Consider the following 19,077-nt stretch of genomic DNA (forward strand, 5'->3'; position numbering starts at 1 on the left):
GCGATCCGTTGTACAAAGGGATCATGCTGGTCTTCTTCGTCTGAACTGTTTCTTCTTCGCTTATATGCCTTATACGTACACTCTCTTCAGAAGAACTGGTAGCTCGAGTCGACCCTTCTTTTTGGGCTCTGGGGATAATGAGTCAGAGTCACTGTTAGTGACCTGTTGTCGGGCTCGAGGTCGTCGACCACCTGCCCTCAGAGGTTGTTCCGGATCTTGTCGTACAGCTTGTTTGGACTTCGCTACTTCCAAGGTCAAATCCTGACGGAGACGTTCTTTCTCAGCGATCATGTTCTCTAACCTCTGTTCGTTTTGCTTTGCTTGCTCCATAATTGCTTGCATTGCCTCTTGTGCTGATGTCGATGGTGAACCGAAGTTTAAGGCCCTTCTTGCGGTAATATTCTCTAGCCCAAGCATATTGCTTGGAGTGGTTTCATCTTGCGGTGTAGGGTCAATAGTGACTGCCGGAGGATCTTCCGTCACGCCTGCCATGGATGTGCTTGGGTATTCCCACAGATGGCGCCAATTGTGGGGAAGTGGTTTGGAAATACTCTTCAGATCCTGGGGGACGCTCGTGATCCTCAAATAGACACCTGAAAAGAAATGAACACTCTGGTCGGGGGTGTCGGAATTAGCATTCCGACGGACAAGTCAGTCTCTATTCTTTCTGGATTACTTGTATTTTAAGTTAAGCACACTAGTTCTCACATACCTTTCTTCGATTGTTGTTCCTCTATTTATACTCGTTTCCTGGGCCTCGGGCCTGGCCCACTTTTCGCCCATTATCCTCTTATTTATTCGGCTCCATAATTCAATAGCTATTCGGCTTATTTATTGTATTCGGCCTCCTGATCGTGTAGGATGGGGCCGAATAATGTCTGTCTCCTAGGCCTCCAAGTGTACTTTGCTTATCTAACTCCGCTATTTATTCGACTCCCACAATGCTAAAATTGGCATCCGAATCTGTTTGTACCCAAAATTGATAATCCTACGTGCAATCAAAATTTTGTATTTTTTAGTTTGGACATTATAATTCAGAGGGATTGATAGAGATGCAAAAGGACTTGAATGAAATCTTACCTTACGATTTGGAGAAGAAAAAAGAAGGTAGCGTTTGGTAGAGTTTTGTCAATGTGATTTGAGAGTATGAGTTGTATTTTGAGGTTGTGTGTTGTGGAATTATGATTTGAGTGTAGAAAATTTGTTTGGTTATGGTTTTTAAATAGAGTGTTGAAATGTGTTTTGAAGATGTATTTTGAATTAAGTTTTGAAAGTTTGATGTGACATGTGAAATAAGAAAATTTGTTTGGTGATGTGTTTTGGAAATAGTTTTCAAAACTTAATTCAATCAATAATTTATAATCAAGCACTTAACTCATATATCGATATCCGTATTTTTTATCAACAGTAATAACCAAACTATTTTTAAAATATTGAAATTAAAAATTGATTTTTTTTTCAATTAATTTTTTTTCAGTAATTTTTTTGAATAATTTTTTTTTCAAATTTTTTTTCATTTTAAAATAAATCTATGTTAATTATTTTGTGTCAATTAAATTTTCTATCAATTCATTTTTTATGCCTGTACAAACATCTTTTACAATACGTTTTTTATTTTTTTCTAAAATTTTGTTAAAAGTCAACAACTTTTGAGAATACATATTAATAAAAATTAACATAAATACACTAAGTTTAATATTTTAAAATAGAAATCATAACGTAAACCTTACAAAACATTATCAATTTTTTTTCTCATTTATTACACGTTATTAATTTAGTAATAAAGTCGTAACAGATTGTTCAGTATTTGTTCAATATACGGATGTAATATTATTAAAAAATTATTAATATTATAAAAAAATAATAGATAAGAAATAAAAAGTAAAAAATAAAAATAAAAAACAACCTGAACCTTCTGAACCTTCAGAGTAGCTTCAGATAGTCGAACACCAGGAAGTCGGACCGGGACAACCGGGCGGTCATCCGGCCGGCCATCCCATCTCACACCAATTCCCACTCAGTGGAAGCTTTTCAGAGAAGAAATATGAGGTTCACATGATACAGAGAAGAAATATGAGGTTTACATGATACAGAGAAGAAATATGAGGTTCACGTTAAATTTTCAGAGACGATGGAGAAGGACATGGAAGCTTTTCCGATCAAAAGAGAAAGAAAGATGAGGTTCACGTGAAATTTTCAGAGACGATGGAGAAGGACATGGAAGCTTTTCAGATCAAAAGAGGAAGAAGGCAGAAACGTTAAAAGTAGAGAACTGAAGTACAAGCTGTCAAACGGGTTTTCAAACTGTAATTTGAATTAACACGCGGAATTGTATTTTGAATGTCCTATCCAAACGTGAAGCGGGAGTTCACGTGTTGAAAGTTAATTTGAAAATACAAACAAACAGAGCCGAAAGTTCTCACCTTGTTCTCTGTTTGCCAGGATCCTTCAGTTCTTGCAGCTGATAGACCAACATATGCATATATTGCCGGGACAAGAGAACCAGAAACAAACCTGTACTTATGTGTTCACAATGCAAATAAACAACAAATCAATCCAAGACTTACATGTTGCCATACCATCAATCCTAGGAGGAATTATGTTCATTAGCTGTCCTGGACAAACAGTCGTCCTGAAGCTGAGCCACGCTCATTAGCAGTAAGATAATAGGGCGATGATACAAAATCATATGGCCATAACGATTCTTGAAACAGCCTCTAGGATGAGTCAACCATGAAAACAAAACCCATTAACAAATCCTACAGATAATGCCTTTAATATACATTATAAATGATAGTTCTTGTTATTTAAGTTGATTAGTGGATAATTCTTAACAATCACATATATGGTCATATTGTGTTGTGATGCCAATGATATAGTACCTGTTTTTTTGCATCTATCCATAAGTTGTGTGCATTTGATACATGTGGTGTCGAATTGAGGTACACGAAGAAGGGGCCAAAGACTTTCCTCCATGTCTCTCCCCCTTCAAAATGAGCTAATATATCAACCCCAATATAATGAGTTCCATGAAACATCTGTTACATTAAAAATTCAAGAACATTCATTTAGCCTGTTACATCTTTCTGTTTAATGATGTCGTTTTAGAATATAACCAAGTTGTGAAGCTTTGAATCTTTCCACAGTTGATTGAAGAAATAATTTTGACCATCTTATCAAGCTAGTTTTTTGGATTCCAAAGAGAAAAATATTGATAAGTTGGTGCTAACCTAAAGTAATTCATGGTTTATTTTTATACATATCAAATTTGTAATACGATTTGCAGCTTAGCAGAGGAGAGTTACAGCAAGGCAGGCTGGACCAGTGTGGGCAGTGAGATTTGCTTAGTTGGACCACCATTGCGAAACTCATGGCTCGGAAAGATGATCCAGAACCCAACATATGGACCAGAACTTATCCAGCCATGCACTCCACTGTCTTTGTTGTCCATTGAGTACTGATACTTATCGTCAACCTGCACTCATCCACATACAAGACAGGCAAGTTCCTTGTTGGTTAATTTTTCTTGTTGGCAATTAAGGTCATATTCAAGGATCAAATTTCATTTCTCTATGTTGTTTTAGTTAGTTTAGAAATGGAAATGTTTCAGAAACAACAGGAAAATGACAAAAAATATTGTAAACGTATGAAAAACGTTTGGGGAAAAAAAAGAAGAAGAGAGACTAAAACCTATACATGCTCAATAACTAAACAATTGAACATGTTGAAGTTTATGAATATTAGAAGTTACAAATGAAAATTTGTGTCATTTACAAAAGAAAATTTCTTGAGGATGAAAAAAAGAAAAGAAGACCATTTAGTTTCCTCTTCATATACTCCATAATCTCCTCTTCTTCTTTCTACCTTTTTAGTTTCTTATATTCTCTTATAAATTCTAAATTTTCCTTTTTTCTTGAATATTTTTTTGTTACCCCCCAAAAAAATTGTAAATAGAAGACCATTTTTGGATATTATTAACAGGTGTCGAAATAACTTCTTGTTTTGGTATTTTTGTGGTGTTTCAGTAGGTTTTCAGTAGAAAAATTGAAATTTTGATATTCGACATATGTTTCATTTCGGTTTCCTAGGAAACAGAATTGTTTTGGCTGTTTTGTTTTCGAAATTTTGTTCTTCAATCATAATACATGCTTGTTTATGCACACACATGTATGTAATAGCACACATTTGGGATAAGATTATTCACCTCGCCTTTGAGATCTGGATTAATGGGATTTGTTAGCAAAACTGATTCAGGTACAATTAGCTGTTTGCTTCTATCTGGGAGTATATCCTCTGGCATTGGCATAATCCTCTGCTTTTCATCCGAAATTGCCATATAATGAAACCTGCTTCAGTCTTTTGGTGTCAATGTACACTTAAAAACACCAGAGAGTTCTGAAATTCACTTAGGAGACTTCATTTTACTTTTCTCGTCGCAACTTGAACACCATTCTTGTTTGAGCAAGATCAAAGGCACGACACCCTGGAGGACGCTCGTATATTGCGTAGCAATAGAAGCCTGAAACACCACTCCTCATAATGTACCTGGACAATACAAAACATTTTAGACAGTATAAGTTGAATTTGGGAGCAATTTATTGACTGAATTTGGGGGAATATAGAGACTAGACCTTAAGTCAACACTGAGCGGAAGTCTGATGCCTGGGGTTGAAGGATCATAAGTACTTCTGAAAGAGAGCTCCAACTTCTCATTACTCGTGTGTATCACACTGTAGTTAGATCCTTTGAGGCTGTGTAGTAAAAGGGATTATGTTTCAGCTTCTTGTTAACATTTCCTACTCTTGGAGTTTTCTTATGCTCCGTTTGTTTTGTCAAAAAATCTTTTTCTAAAATCTTTTCTGAAAAATGTTTTTCTTATATTTGGTTGCATCCCAAAAACTGAAGCGGCAGTGGTGGTGGTGGCAACGATGGTTGCAATAGGGGCTGTGGTGGTGATAAAGGTGATGGTGTTGAAATATTTTCTGGAAAACGTCTCACATGAAAAACATTTGTTTATGTTTGGTTGCAACCTTGGAACTGATGAGCTAGTGGCAGTGGCAGTGTTGGCAACGATGGTTGTGGCAGGGGATGGGGGCGGTGGGGATATTGTTGGCAAGACCTAGTCCGGAAAAGTGAAACACGTATTTCACCAAAATAAGCTATTTTGGAATAATCATGGAAAACATTTTCAGTTCTCTCTCATTTTTCTGCTATACTAAACGTTAGAAATTCCGTAAAATATTTTTCTTGAAACAAATGGAGCATTAGTGCGAAACAGAGGAGAACATATTCAAAATAAAAATCATACTATTGATATCTATCTTGCCCTCCTGGCAAGCTCCAGTTGAGGTCCCAATATCTGCACATTTTACACAGAAAACAGTGTAAATTATAGTGTTTGAACACAATTATGATCACTTGGGAATTGTGAATTTGCTAGCATTAGCTGCAAATGCTTTCCTAATTGCTTCTTACGAAACAAACCATTCATAGTCTCCCAGTAATAGCCTATATATTTATAGATAGATTAAAAAATTAGAAGGGAAGATAATATTAAATATATATATATGTATATATTATGATCTTTGTAACCTTTAGTAGGAAGGATTTAAATCCTTCATACACCCTCACAGTGAAGCTCTCAATTTAGGTCAGGTTTTACCATTGAACCAATGGTCACCCCTCCATATATAAACTGTCATATCTAAATTTTAACTATTCTCCCTGAATTATTAGTGTTCATATCGTTTTATTGTAAATTCATTAGTCCAAATGCAACCTAAAGTCTCCAACGTAAAACCTCCTATATAAATCTAAAATAGACATTTTTTGATATGTCCGTTGCATTGCTGCTTTTGGGAGTGGGTTGTGCATGAGAATAGGACTTAGCATGAGAATAGGAACCTTAGTTGCACGAAGCGGGAGCGGGAGCGGGAGAGGATAGAAGTTTCTTAGGTTGGGAGCGCCTCGGGAAGCGATAATATATATATATATATATATTTTTAATAGTTATTTTTAAAATATATTTATTATATAAAGGTGAGTTAAATAATTATTTTTAAATATATTTATTATTTTTATCTTAGATATTATTTTTATAGATAATATTTTTAATTTATTTATATATATTTTTAATTTTTAATTTTTAATTGATATATATTATAAATAAAAAATAGTAAAATAATAAAATATGTTAAAAACTAGTAAAATAATAAAAAATAGTAAAATAATGATTTATTTTATAAATCTTATTAGATTTTTTTTATTATATTTGATTTAATTAGATTTATTATATTATTATATAACAAATTATATTATTTATATAACAAATTATATTATTTATTATATAATTATCATTATATAACAAATTATATTATTTATTATATGTTAGAAACGGGAGGGGGAAGACGACGCAGATCGACAAGAAAGAAAGAGAGAGAGAAGAAGAAGAAGCAGCAGGAGGTGAGCACGATCGCGATGGCCATGGCGATGACGATCGAAGGCGATCGCGAGCAGATCGTGAGGGCGAAGACGACTGGAGGTTCGACGAAGGTTTGTCTTCTCACTCTCTTCCTTCACACACTCTCTCCTCTGTCTCTCTCTCCTCGCCGTATCTGACACCAACAAGTTAGGGTTTTTGTTCTTCTTCACCAACGATCCCATCTTGGCTAGGATCGCGTTTCTCTCTCTACAGAAACGCGATTCCTACACTTTTCTTTCTAAGAAACGCGGAGGAAGATTCGTCACCTATTAGGACGATTCCTGCAACTAAGGTAGGAACTGCTGAACTGCTGCCTCCAGAATAGGAATTAGTTGTAGATTATTTTCAATAATGGTTGTAATGGTTGCCTATGCTTCCACAATTCGTGCCACGTTTTTATTTATGATTGTTACATCTTGTAGTGGGTGGTTCTCATTTGCCTTATGAATGGCCTGGGAACTTTTGGAATAAGAAGGCAGTTAGTTATAGTCTCAAAAAAACCTCTCTCTCTTACTCCAGTCTCTGTTCTCCTAAGCCTCTGTTCTCCTCTTATACAAAATTCATATTATTTGGTATCAGAGCCAGGTTACATGGATATGCGGGCCAAAAGCAACGCTGAGTTTCGCAGTGAAGTCAACGAAGCATTAGCTCGTCACGAATCCAACTTCGACCAAATCCACGGCACCCTCCAAACTGTTTTGACAGAACTCCAGACCATGCGAGTCTCGCAAAACACGCCTTCCATCGATAACCCATTTGCCCCAGCCGAAACCTCTCATAACCAACCTCTTTCCACTACCCACAACACTCCAGACCGAAATCGCAACAACAGCCCAGATCGAAACCACACACACTTGAAGCTATCATTTCCTAAATTCAACGGAGACGATCCGACGGGCTGGATCTTTAAGGCTGAACAATACTTAGATTTCAAGAGTGTTGCTCCTGACCAACAAGTTCAGCTCGCTTCTTTTCACCTCAAAGGCATAGCTCTCCAGTGGCTTCGATGGCTAACCAAGTTCAGAGGTCCATTAACTTGGAACGAGCTAACCAAGGCCCTTTTGCTCCGCTTCGGTCCCACCGATTATGAGGATCCCTCAGAAGCCTTGACCCGCCTCAAACAAACTTCGACAGTGACTACCTATCAAGAAGCCTTCGAGATGCTCTCACATCGTGTTGATGGGTTGCCCGAAAATTACTTGATTGGGTGTTTCATTGCTGGACTCCGTGACGACATACGCCTGGATGTCAAACTCAAGCAACCCTGCACCTTGGCCGACACCATTGGAGCGGCACGGCTAATTGAAGAGCGCAATGCTCTACAAAAAAAAGGGAATAGCTCCTTCCGTCCTCAAGTGGCAGCCTTCACCCCACGGTCTTCTCCAAACAACACAGCCGGTGTTCTAGGACCCCCACCCACATCGAAGGTGGGTCAAACCTCGGCCAATGCTCCAGTTCTAGTCCGACTAATTACTAGTCAAGAGGCACGCGAATGGCGCGAAAAAGGGCTGTGCTATTATTGTGATGAGAAATTCACTCCGGGTCACCGCTGTCAAAGACCCCAGTTGTTTATGATTGAAGAGTCACCAATCCTCGAACCTACCATTGCCATGGACCCTCCCGAAGAACCCGAAATGGCCGAGCTCCTACCCGAAATCTCATTCCATGCAATAGCTAGGATGACACATCCTCAAACATTCCGGGTGGTAGGCAAATTACAAAATAAAGCAGTGACTGTCCTCATTGACAGGGAAGCACCCACAATTTCATTGATCAAGCCATAGTCACGAAATTCGGGTTGCCCGTTGCTCGCGATCAGAAGTTGCAAGTAATGGTGGCCAATCGGGACAAAATCGACTGCGATGGACAATCCCTTGGGCTCACCCTCCTCGTCCAAGACTTTCCAATTCAAGCAGATTTTTATGTTCTACCTGCAGTGGCCTGTCAAGTGGTCTTGGGAGTTCAGTGGTTGGCCACCCTGGGTCCGATTGAGACTGATTACAGCCGTCTCACAATGTCCTTCCAGCAAGGAGGAAAATCTTGTATGTTTCAAGGCCTTAAGCAACCTACACCCACTGCCTTGAGTGATAAGGAACTACTCCACCTCAATGGCATAGCCTTAGTCTTTCAAATCATTCCAAGCCATGAACCAACTTCAGACAAGGACCACCCCGCCGACCTCGCCCAAATCCTCACTGAGTTTGAGCATGTCTTTGCCGTCCCCAATACCTCGCCACCAATACGAACCCATGATCACCACATACCATTACAACCAAATCAAGAACCAGTGAGCGTCCGACCCTACCGATACCCTTATTATCAAAAAGTAGAAATTGAAAGGATGGTGAAGGAATTTCTTGACCCAGTACCAGCCCATTTTCTTCACCGGTATTGCTCGTCAAAAAAGCGAATGGAGGTTGGCGGTTTTGTGTTGATTATCTAGCTCTCAACAATATTACAATCAAAGATAAGTACCCAATCCCGGTCATAGATGAACTCCTCGACGAATTACACGGGTCCAGGTATTTTTCAAAACTTGACCTCCGCGCCGGATATCATCAAATACGGGTTCAAGAGGCTGATATATACAAAACTGCTTTTCGCACGCATGACGGACATTACGAATTTGTTGTTATGCCCTTCGGCCTTACAAATGCCCCCTCCACCTTCCAAAGTTTGATGAACGACTTGCTACGACCTTACTTGAGGAAATTTGTTCTGGTCTTCTTTGATGACATCTTGGTGTACAACAAAAATTGGGTTGATCACCTCGGGCACCTCCGTGCAGTCCTTCTTGTTTTATCCAGCAATCAGTTGTTTGCTAAACAATCTAAATGTTGTTTTGGCGTGTTACAGGTGGCATATTTGGGACACCTCATTTCATTTGCAGGGGTGGCCGTTGATCCCGGCAAAATTAGTTCAGTTCTCGAGTGGCCAACTCCCATTTCCACCCGAGGTGTTCGTGGCTTCCTTGGCTTAGCCAGATACTACCGAAAATTTATTAGTGGTTTTGGAGGGATAGCTGCGCCTCTCACTCGCTTATTATCCAAAGATGGGTTCCATTGGACTTCTGAGGCCGCCGCCGCTTTCTCACAACTCAAACAAGCCCTCACATCTCCTCCAGTCCTACGTTTACCATATTTTTCACAATCCTTTGTGATTGAATGCGATGCTTGTGGGGTGGGCATCGGGGCTATTTTGTCACAACAAGACTAACCCATAGCCTACTTCAGTGAAGCTCTCAAACCTTCGGCCTTAGCTCTATCGACCTACGAGAAGGAGATGCTAGCAATAGTGAAGGCCATCTGCAAGTGGAGACCATATTTAATCGGTAAACCTTTCATTGTCCGGACGGATCAGAGGAGTTTAAAATATTTGCTAGAGCAACGGATCACGACACCGGCACAAACACGGTGGTTACCGAAGATCCTTGGCTATGATTATATCATTGAGTACAAGAAAGGAAGGGAGAATTGTGGTGCGGATGCTCTCTCACGGGTTGGAGAACTAGAGTTCCTCGCCGTGTCCCTGCCCGTTGCCGATTGGTGGGCTACACTCCAATGTGAGGTAGCCAACGATCCATTTTATAATCAATTACTAGAATCAATTCCATCACACCTCCAGCCGCAGTACTTTTTACGTGATGGGGTTCTTTTCAAAGGAGAGTGCATCTATTTAAGTCCTACTTCGCCACTACTTCCAGCAATTTTGTTAACACATCACTCGTCACCAAGTGGTGGACACTTTGGCTATCATAAAACATTGAGCCGCATCAAAGCAAGCTTTACTTGGCCTCACATGCGAACTGCAATCAAGGAATTCATCAAAAATTGCGATGTCTGTCAACGATGCAAATCTAATTGCTTGCGACCCGCTGGCCTATTACAACCATTGCCAATACCAGCCAAAGTATGGACTGACATTTCCATGGATTTCGTAGAAGGGTTGTCGCTGTCCCACGGTAAAACTGTCATCATGGTGGTCGTGGATCGCTTGACCAAATATGCACATTTTATTCCACTCATGCACCCCTTTACTGCCATCACTGTGGCTAAAGCCTTTATCGAACAAATTGTTCGACTTTATGGCATTCCAGCATCCATTGTAAGTGACCGAGATAAAATCTTTATGAGTTTATTTTGGAAAACTTTATTTCAGATCCAAGGTACAGCTCTTTGCATGAGTTCTAGTTGTCACCCACAAACTGATGGTCAAATGGAGGTGGTTAATCGCACGCTCGAGCAGTATCTTCGATGCTTCACACATGGGCAGCCAAGAAAATGGATGGACTTGGTTGCATGGGCTGAATATAGCTACAACACTTCCACTCACTCGTCCACCAAAATTTCCCCTTTCGAGGCCGTGTACGGGGTACCTCTACCCACTTTACTTTCCTACATTCCAGGGACAACAAAAGTTCAGGCCGTTGACGACCTCTTGCGCAACCGAGATGACATCCTTAGTGCATTGCGTCGTAACTTGACTGTCGCTCGTGACCGAATGAAATCCCAGGCTGACCGACATCGACGAGAGCTTGTTTTTGAGGTCGGTGATTTTGTGTACCTCAAACTCCAACCATACCGGCAGAAATCAGTGGCTTTTCGCAGCTCTATGAAGCTCTCACCTCGGTTCTTTGGTCCTTATAAGGTTCTTGCTAGAATTGGTCCAGTGGCGTACAAGCTCGAGCTGCCAGAGGGTTCCCAAATCCACAATGTTTTTCATGTCAGTCTTCTCAAGAAACTTGACGGTCCCATCAACATGGCTTCCCATCAACTTCTGCCAGTTTCGGACACATCCGAGATCCTTCCTCAACCTGAAGCCGTGTTGGACACCCGTATTGTTCAAAAAGGACGTTACCGCCCCAAAACCGAGATTTTGGTTAAATGGATTGGGGCGCCAATTGAGGATGCAACCTGGGAGAATCGTTGGCATTTTTTGAAGACTTACCCTGCCTTTATCCTTGCGGACAAGGATAATTCCAGAGGGGAGGAATGATATGTCTGTTGCATTGCTGCTTTTGGGGGTGAGTCATGCATGAGAATAGGAACTATTGAACTGCTGCCTCCAGAATAGGAATTAGTTGTAGATTATTTTCAATAATGGTTGTAATGGTTGCCTATGCTTCCACAATTCGTGCCACGTTTTTATTTATGATTGTTACATCTTGTAGTGGGTGGTTCTCATTTGCTAACTGCCTTCTTGTTAGAATTTCCCATCTTTACCTTCACCTACTCCACTACACACTCCACTTCACCTACCTCTACTCCACTACACACTCCACTTCACCTAACCCACTATCACCTCCACTACACCTACTACCACATTACCTTCACCTACTCCACTACACACTCCACTTCACCTACCTCTACTCCACTACACACTCCACTTCACCTAACCCACTATCACCTCTACTACACCTACTACCACATTTTCTTCTATATATAGATTGTATAGGAATTGTAATGAATGAATCTTGTAATCTATCAATCAAGACATCAATCAATAATACATAAATTCTTACATGGTATCAGAGCAAGGTTAAGAATTTAATATTTTTTCGCTTCACCGGCGGGCGGCAACCTCGCCTTGGCCGCCCGCCGGACCTCAACCTAGTCCGCTAGAATTGTCTACTACATACCTACCTCCTCATCATATCTTCATAACATCTCATTCTCTCTCGGCATCATAGTAGCCGTGATACTGCTCATACTTCTGGACAGCGGAGAGAACATCGTCTTTCTCGATCTTTCCGCCGACGCCGGTGGCGAGATCCAAGGCTCCGGCTTTCGACATCACTCTCCCCAAATAGTCCATCGCAGCTTCTCCACCGGAAAGATACTCCTAACAGCAGCGGAAAAAAGGTGTTTCCCTCAGCCAAACAAGGCTCAATAGCTGTGGTCCTCATCAAAATACGTGTAATTGCTACTCCTGAACTTGGTTTCCCTATCCTTGCTAACAAGCTTCTCAAATGCTTCCGGGCCATGTTCTTCTATGTACTTCTCAGCAGCAGTTAGAATGTCATCTGGCTTACTGAAGATGTCCTTCTTCCTTGGGACATACTAGACGTTAACAGTCTGCTGTGGGTTAAGAAAGAAAGGCCTCAAATAATGCTCATAAACATATGCAGCACCACTGATACTCTTTATGATGGTGGATATTTCAATGCCATTACAACACAGCACCTTGAAATTTATTTTATTTTATTTTCTTATCTCTCTTTCTGACCATTACAACACAGCACCAGCACACTTGTTCCCACCTTTCATCATGGTCTCCACTTTCTTTTTCTTTTTTTATATTTATTTTAATCCATCTTTTTGAAAACAAAACCAATATCACTTTTTTTAATTCCTTAATTTATTTTAATAACATGAGTGGCCTCTCTTTTCCACCATCTCCCTCTTTTTCTACACAATATTTTTGTACCACCGCCCACTCCATGATTTCCATATTAATATTATTATTATTATTATTATTATTATTTTCACAAAAAAAAAAAAAAAAAAAAAAAAAAAAAAATCATTCCAGTTGATTTTTCTGCCTTACCACACCTACCATTCGAGTTTGCCAAACACACTTATTTTATTCATGTCAGGATCAACCCCGATCATAATTTTACACGAGAAAAAAAAAAAAAAAAAAAAAAAAAAAACCACCATAACACACCCAACACCCACAGTGGGATTTTTCTTCTCTACTCTGCTGCAGATCTCTTCTTCTTTCCTCCGTCCTGGGCGGCCCTTGACGGTGCTGCCTCCGTGTTTCCTACGCCGCCGAGCACGTTCACTCCTCCATACTCCTCCACTGCAGCATACGGCGGACCTCCAAATCGGAACATCACAGTGGCCTTCCGCTTCAGCTCCTTATTTTCTGCTTTCAGCACACTTATCTCTGCTCGCGCATCCTTATACATGCGTTGGAGCAGAGCCAGCTGGGAATTTAAATGCTGCACCTCATTTGTCCTACTCTGCAGCCGGTTCGACAAATTTGTGACCGCCGTCATGGTTTCCACGCATGACTTCAGAGTATACTGATTAGCCTCAATATCAGTTTGCACCGCCATTTTTTGCTCCACCGACCGCATCGGAAAGTTCAATGGAGCAAAACCAGAGGTGTTTGGTTGAGGTTCACTGGCCACCGCACCAGTTATTTCTCTTGTGGGCTCGTTCAGTTCTGGAAAGAGCGTGAGCAGGTTCTGGGTAGCTGGACGGGAAGAAGAGGCCATGTTTTTGGGTTGCTAAGTGTTTCAGCGAAATAGCAATTTCAGACTGGTAATGTTCGGAAGGGTTGGTGACAGAATGGCAACAAAGTGTTCCACAGTTTCTCTCTCCGCAGAGGCAGAGTTTTTTCAGCGAAGGGTTGGTTTCAGAGGTTTCAGAATGGTATGCCTCAGCCTCAGCCTTCGTCTTGGTTAAATAGCCGAGGCAGCCACGCGTATCGCGCGCCTCTTGCCGCCCGACAAACTGGCACGCCTTTTCATGGCACATCTTTTGACAAAGTGGACACGCCTTTTGATGGCACGCCTTTTGATGGCACGCCTTTTGATGAATTGGGCACACCTTTTGATGGCACGCCTTTTGACAAAATTGGGCACACCTTTTGAGGGTGCAACTTTTTAAGAGTCCGACAAGACTCTGTAAACTGTCCCGACATTGATTCCGGTTAGTTTTTACAAGTGTCCGACAAGACTCTGTAAACTGTCCCGACATTGATTCCGGTTAGCTCCTTTATGGGTCCGACAAGACTCTGTAAACTGTCCCGACATTGATTCCGGTTAGCTCCTTTATGGGTCCGACAAGACTCTGTAAACTGTCCCGACATTGATTCCGGTTAGTTTCTACAAGGGTCCAGCAAGACTCCGTAAACTGTCACAACATTGTCTTCTACAACGGTCCGACATGACCCCATAAACTGTCTTCTACATCGGTCTGACACCACCATACAGTGTCCTCTACAACGTTATGACACCCCATACAGTGTCTTCACCAACGGTCTGACACGACCATACAGTGTCTCCTATCCTTTTTTATTTTTATGTATTTTCTTGTTTTGTTACTCTCTCCAAACTCAAGTTGGTTAGTTTCTCTCCTCCTTCCCAGGCCATTTATAAGGAAAATGAGAACCACCCACTACAAGATGTAACAATCATAAATAGAAACGTGGCACGAATTGTGGAAGCATAGGCAACCATTACACAACTAATTCCTATTCTGGAGGCAGCAGTTCAACAGTTCCTATTCTCATGCTAAGTCCTATTCTCATGCATGACCCACTCCCAAAAGCAGCAATGCAACGGACATATCATTTTTTAAAGGTTACCCTCTATTTGTTTCACTTGACTTGAGGTCTAGAAGGTTGCCCAGTCCTCCATATTTTATGCCAGTTACAAATCCTTGTGGTTTTGCTATTGTGAGTCTGACTAACCCATTATCCAGTATAACCTGCACCAAAATATGATATGAAAAATATGAGAGAGAGAGAGAGAGAGATGGATTGGTAGAGTAGACACACGTAGGAGCTTTTGGTGATCAAAGTCACATTCTTCTTTGCCATAACAGAAATGAATTTCCTACTCTGCGCTTTCAGTACTCAGGAGAAATGAGAATGGCTAGCTGGAAGTATTGAAGTGCTTTTTTCATTTTTTGTTTTTAGAACTAGTCGTTGGTTACTATGAGCATTAGGGGAAGCATTGGCAACCAAATTCTATATTTATTTAAACATTATATGCTTTTGTAATTCTAGTTTATATCACCTATACATTGGAGCTCTATCCGAACAAAGTTATCTAAATAAATAGATTCTTTCCACTATATGCTGGAAATTTGTGTTAATGCATATAATAAGATAGTGGCATATGATAGTGGTGTTGGTGGTAGATAGTGGCATGTATAGAATATGATAGTGGTGTTGGTGGTAGATAGTGGCATGTATATAATATGATAGTGGCATATGATAGTGGTGTTGGTGGTAGATAGTGGCATGTATAGAATATGATAGTGGTGTTGGTGGTAGATAGTGGCATGTATATAATATGATAGTGGTAGATAGTGGTAATATATAATATGTAAGTGGCATATAATGGGTTATAATGATGTTTGTAATATCTCCTATATAAGGAGTATCATTTGGTCTTGTAAAAAAAGAAGTTTTGAATATAACAGAAATATATTCCTTCTTCTTCATATTTTCGGAGTTCTTCTTCCTCATATTTTCTAAGTTGGTATCAGAGTTATAAAAAACACAGCAGCCCTAAAACTGTCATAGCCATGTCGGAAGTCACGTTCGAAACCCACTTCAACCCCTGCCGCTGCCATTCCGGTGAAAACGTCAAACTCTCACTCTGTCCAAATCACCACCATCCGCCTAAATGGTGATAATTTTCTCCGCTGGTCACAATCTGTCCGGATGTATATCCGTGGGCAAGGAAAGATCGGTTACATCACTGGTGACAAGAAGGCTCCTGCTGTTAATGATCCGCTGTTCGACAGTTGGGACGCTGAAAATTCCATGGTTATGACATGGTTGGTCAATTCCATGGAGGAGGATATAAGCTCTAATTACATGTGCTATCCTACTGCACAAGAATTGTGGGATAATGTTAGTCAGATGTATTCTGACCTAGGAAATCAATCTCAAGTTTTCGAATTAACTTTGAAGTTGGGAGAGATTCGTCAAGGAGATGATTCCGTCACCAAATATTTCAATTCGTTGAAAAGGTTGTGGCAGGATCTTGACATCTTCAACACATACGAATGGAAATCGGTTGACGACTGCAACCACCACAAGAAAACTGTGGAAGACAGCCGTATTTACAAGTTTCTTGCCGGCCTCAACATTGAGTTCGATGAAGTGCGAGGAAGAATTATTGGCAGACCTCCTCTCCTATCCATTGGCGAAGTATTTGCCGAAGTCAGAAGGGAAGAGAGCCGAAGGAGCGCCATGCTTAAGAAAAAAGGTACTGGTGAATCAATTGAAATTTCTGCTTTAATTAGCGATGCTGCGGCCAACAAGGCTGCAAATTACCAGCGCAGGTTTGATGATAAGCCACGGGTCTGGTGTGATTTTTGCAACAAGCCTCGCCATACATGCGAAACGTGTTGGAAGATCCATGGCAAACCTGTCAACTGGAAAAGCAGCAAACAAGGAGAGAAGAATCGTGGCTTTCCTACCGCTAATGAAGCCGATTCAGGTCCCTTCAACAAAGAGCAGATTGATCAACTCTTAAAGCTGATAAAATCCAACTCCTCATCCGGTACTCCTAGTGTTTTGTTGGCACAAACAGGTAGAAATCCTAAAGCCTTCTCTTGCTTAAACTTCTCTCCGTAGATCATAGATTCCGGTGCCTCCGATCACATGACTAGTTTTTTCCATTTATTTAGTACCTATTTCCCTTGTTCTGGTCATGACAAAATCAGAATAGCCGATGGTAGTTTTTCACCTATTGCAAGAAAAAGATTTATTAAACTAACTGAGAAAATTAATCTCAATGCTGTTCTTCACGTCCCCAACTTAGCCTGTAACCTTTTGTCTGTCAGTAAACTATCTAAGGATTCTAATTGTCGTGTTACATTTTTTGAATCCCATTGTGAATTTCAGGACCAGAACTCGGGGATGATGATTGGGCGTGCTAGGATGCTTGAAGGTCTTTACTACTTTGATGAAGTACCTGTTAGTAATAAAAAAACTCAGAGCTTTAATAGTACTAGTTCAATCTTTGTTCGAGAAAAAATAATGCTATGGCACTATAGGCTAGGACATCCTAGTTTTCTTTATCTGAAACATTTATTTCCAGAATTATTTAAAGGGATTGATTGTTCTTCTTTTCATTGTGAAAGTTGCATTTTTGCAAAATTTCATCGCTCTACTTATTTGCCAAAACCTTACCAGGCTTCCAAACCTTTTTATTTGATTCATAGTGATGTTTGGGGCCCTTCTAAAATCACTACTCTTTCTGGTAAAAGATGGTTTGTTACATTTATTGATGACCATACCCGCTTATGTTGGATTTATTTGATGAATAAAAAATCTGACGTGAAAAATTTATTCACAAATTTTTACAATATGATTGAAAACCAATTTCAAACCAAAATTGGTATTTTACATTCTGATAATGGAACAGAATATTTCAATGAGCAGTTGGGTGAGTTTTTGGAAAAAAAGGGGATTTTTCATCAATCTACATGTCGGGATACCCCTCAACAAAATGGCATTGCAGAACGAAAAAATAAACATCTACTTGAAGTAGCACGTGCTATAATGTTTTACATGCATGTTCCTAAATATTTATGGGGTGAAGCAATTTTAACAGCCTCTTATTTGATAAACAGGATGCCTACAAAGATGTTAACATACAAAACACCTTTCGATTGTCTCAAAATTTTTTTTCCTGACACGAGGTTGTTTTCTGATTTACCCGCCAAAGTTTTTGGATGTACTGCCTATGTTCATGTTCCTAGTCAATTTCGTTCAAAACTTGACCCCTGTGCTATAAAATGTGTTTTTTTGGGTTATTCCTCAAACAAAAAGGGGTATAAGTGTTTCGATCCTCAAACCAAGAAATTTCATGTGAGTATGGATGTGTCATTTGTGGAAACAAAATCCTATTTCCCCAACACTTCTCTTCAGGGGGAGACAAGTGGAGTAGAAGACCGTTTTTGGGATATTTCTATCCCGCTCCCCAATGTCATTTATCCTACACAAAAACCACATTTGTCTGATAATGATCACTTAGGAGAACCAAGTTCTATGGTGCCTAGTCAAGAAGATTCTTGTTTAGGGGGAGAAGTACTACAAAATGATCTAAATCCTGAGCTTCAGGTTTATACTAGGAAGCGATTTCATCTGAGGAATAATGGCCCGAATGTCCATCCTAATGACCCGAATGTCCACCCGAGTTCTGGCATCGAAATTTTAGGTAATCCTATTCCTTCTATTTCCGACCTTGATGTTCCTATAGCAATTAGGAAAGGTGTCCGAAATTGCATTAAACATCCTATTGCAAATTACCTCTCCTATCAAAGACTGTCTAAAAACCATAGAGCTTTCACATCTAGGATTTCACACTTGTTTGTTCCAAGGAATATACAGGAAGCATTGGATGATCCGAATTGGAAATTAGCAGTCATGGAGGAGATGAATGCTTTAAGGAGAAGTGGTACTTGGGAGATAGTTGATCTACCCAAAGACAAGAAAACAGTTGGGTGTAAATGGGTGTTTACGATAAAATGTAACGCAGATGGAAGCGTTGAGAGATACAAGGCGAGACTGGTGGCTAAAGGCTTCACTCAAACTTATGGGATCGACTATCAGGAGACGTTTGCTCCTGTTGCTAAAATAAATTCCATCAGAGTACTGTTATCTCTTGCAGTAAATTCAGATTGGCCTCTACATCAACTTGACATTAAAAATGCATTTCTCAATGGTGATCTTGAAGAGGAGGTGTTCATGAGCCTACCGCCGGGATTTGAGCAGAGACTTGGAAGCGACAGAGTATGCAGATTGAACAAGTCATTATACGGACTCAAACAATCACCAAGAGCATGGTTTGAACGCTTTGGGAAGGCAGTTATCAGTTGTGGCTTCTCGCAGAGTCAAGC

General features: G+C 40.2%; 1 protein-coding gene across 2 annotated transcripts in view; it reads left to right on the forward strand.

Moving 5' to 3' along the window:
* The window catches only part of LOC114259073 (uncharacterized), a 45,711-nt gene that overhangs the window by 15,417 nt on the left and 11,217 nt on the right, over positions 1-19,077 (forward strand). The window contains exon 2 of one of the 2 annotated variants that reach the window (XR_014340770.1): positions 3,287-3,500. The gene's annotated coding sequence lies outside the window, so the exon portion shown is untranslated. Of the gene's footprint in view, positions 1-3,286; positions 3,505-19,077 lie in introns of both variants that reach the window. The other variant, XM_082888256.1, reaches the window with a different exon arrangement.

Source organism: Camellia sinensis, chromosome 9 (assembly GCF_055761805.1).
Source record: "Camellia sinensis isolate YWXY chromosome 9, ASM5576180v1, whole genome shotgun sequence".
In the NCBI taxonomy this organism is placed as follows: Eukaryota; Viridiplantae; Streptophyta; class Magnoliopsida; order Ericales; family Theaceae; genus Camellia; species Camellia sinensis.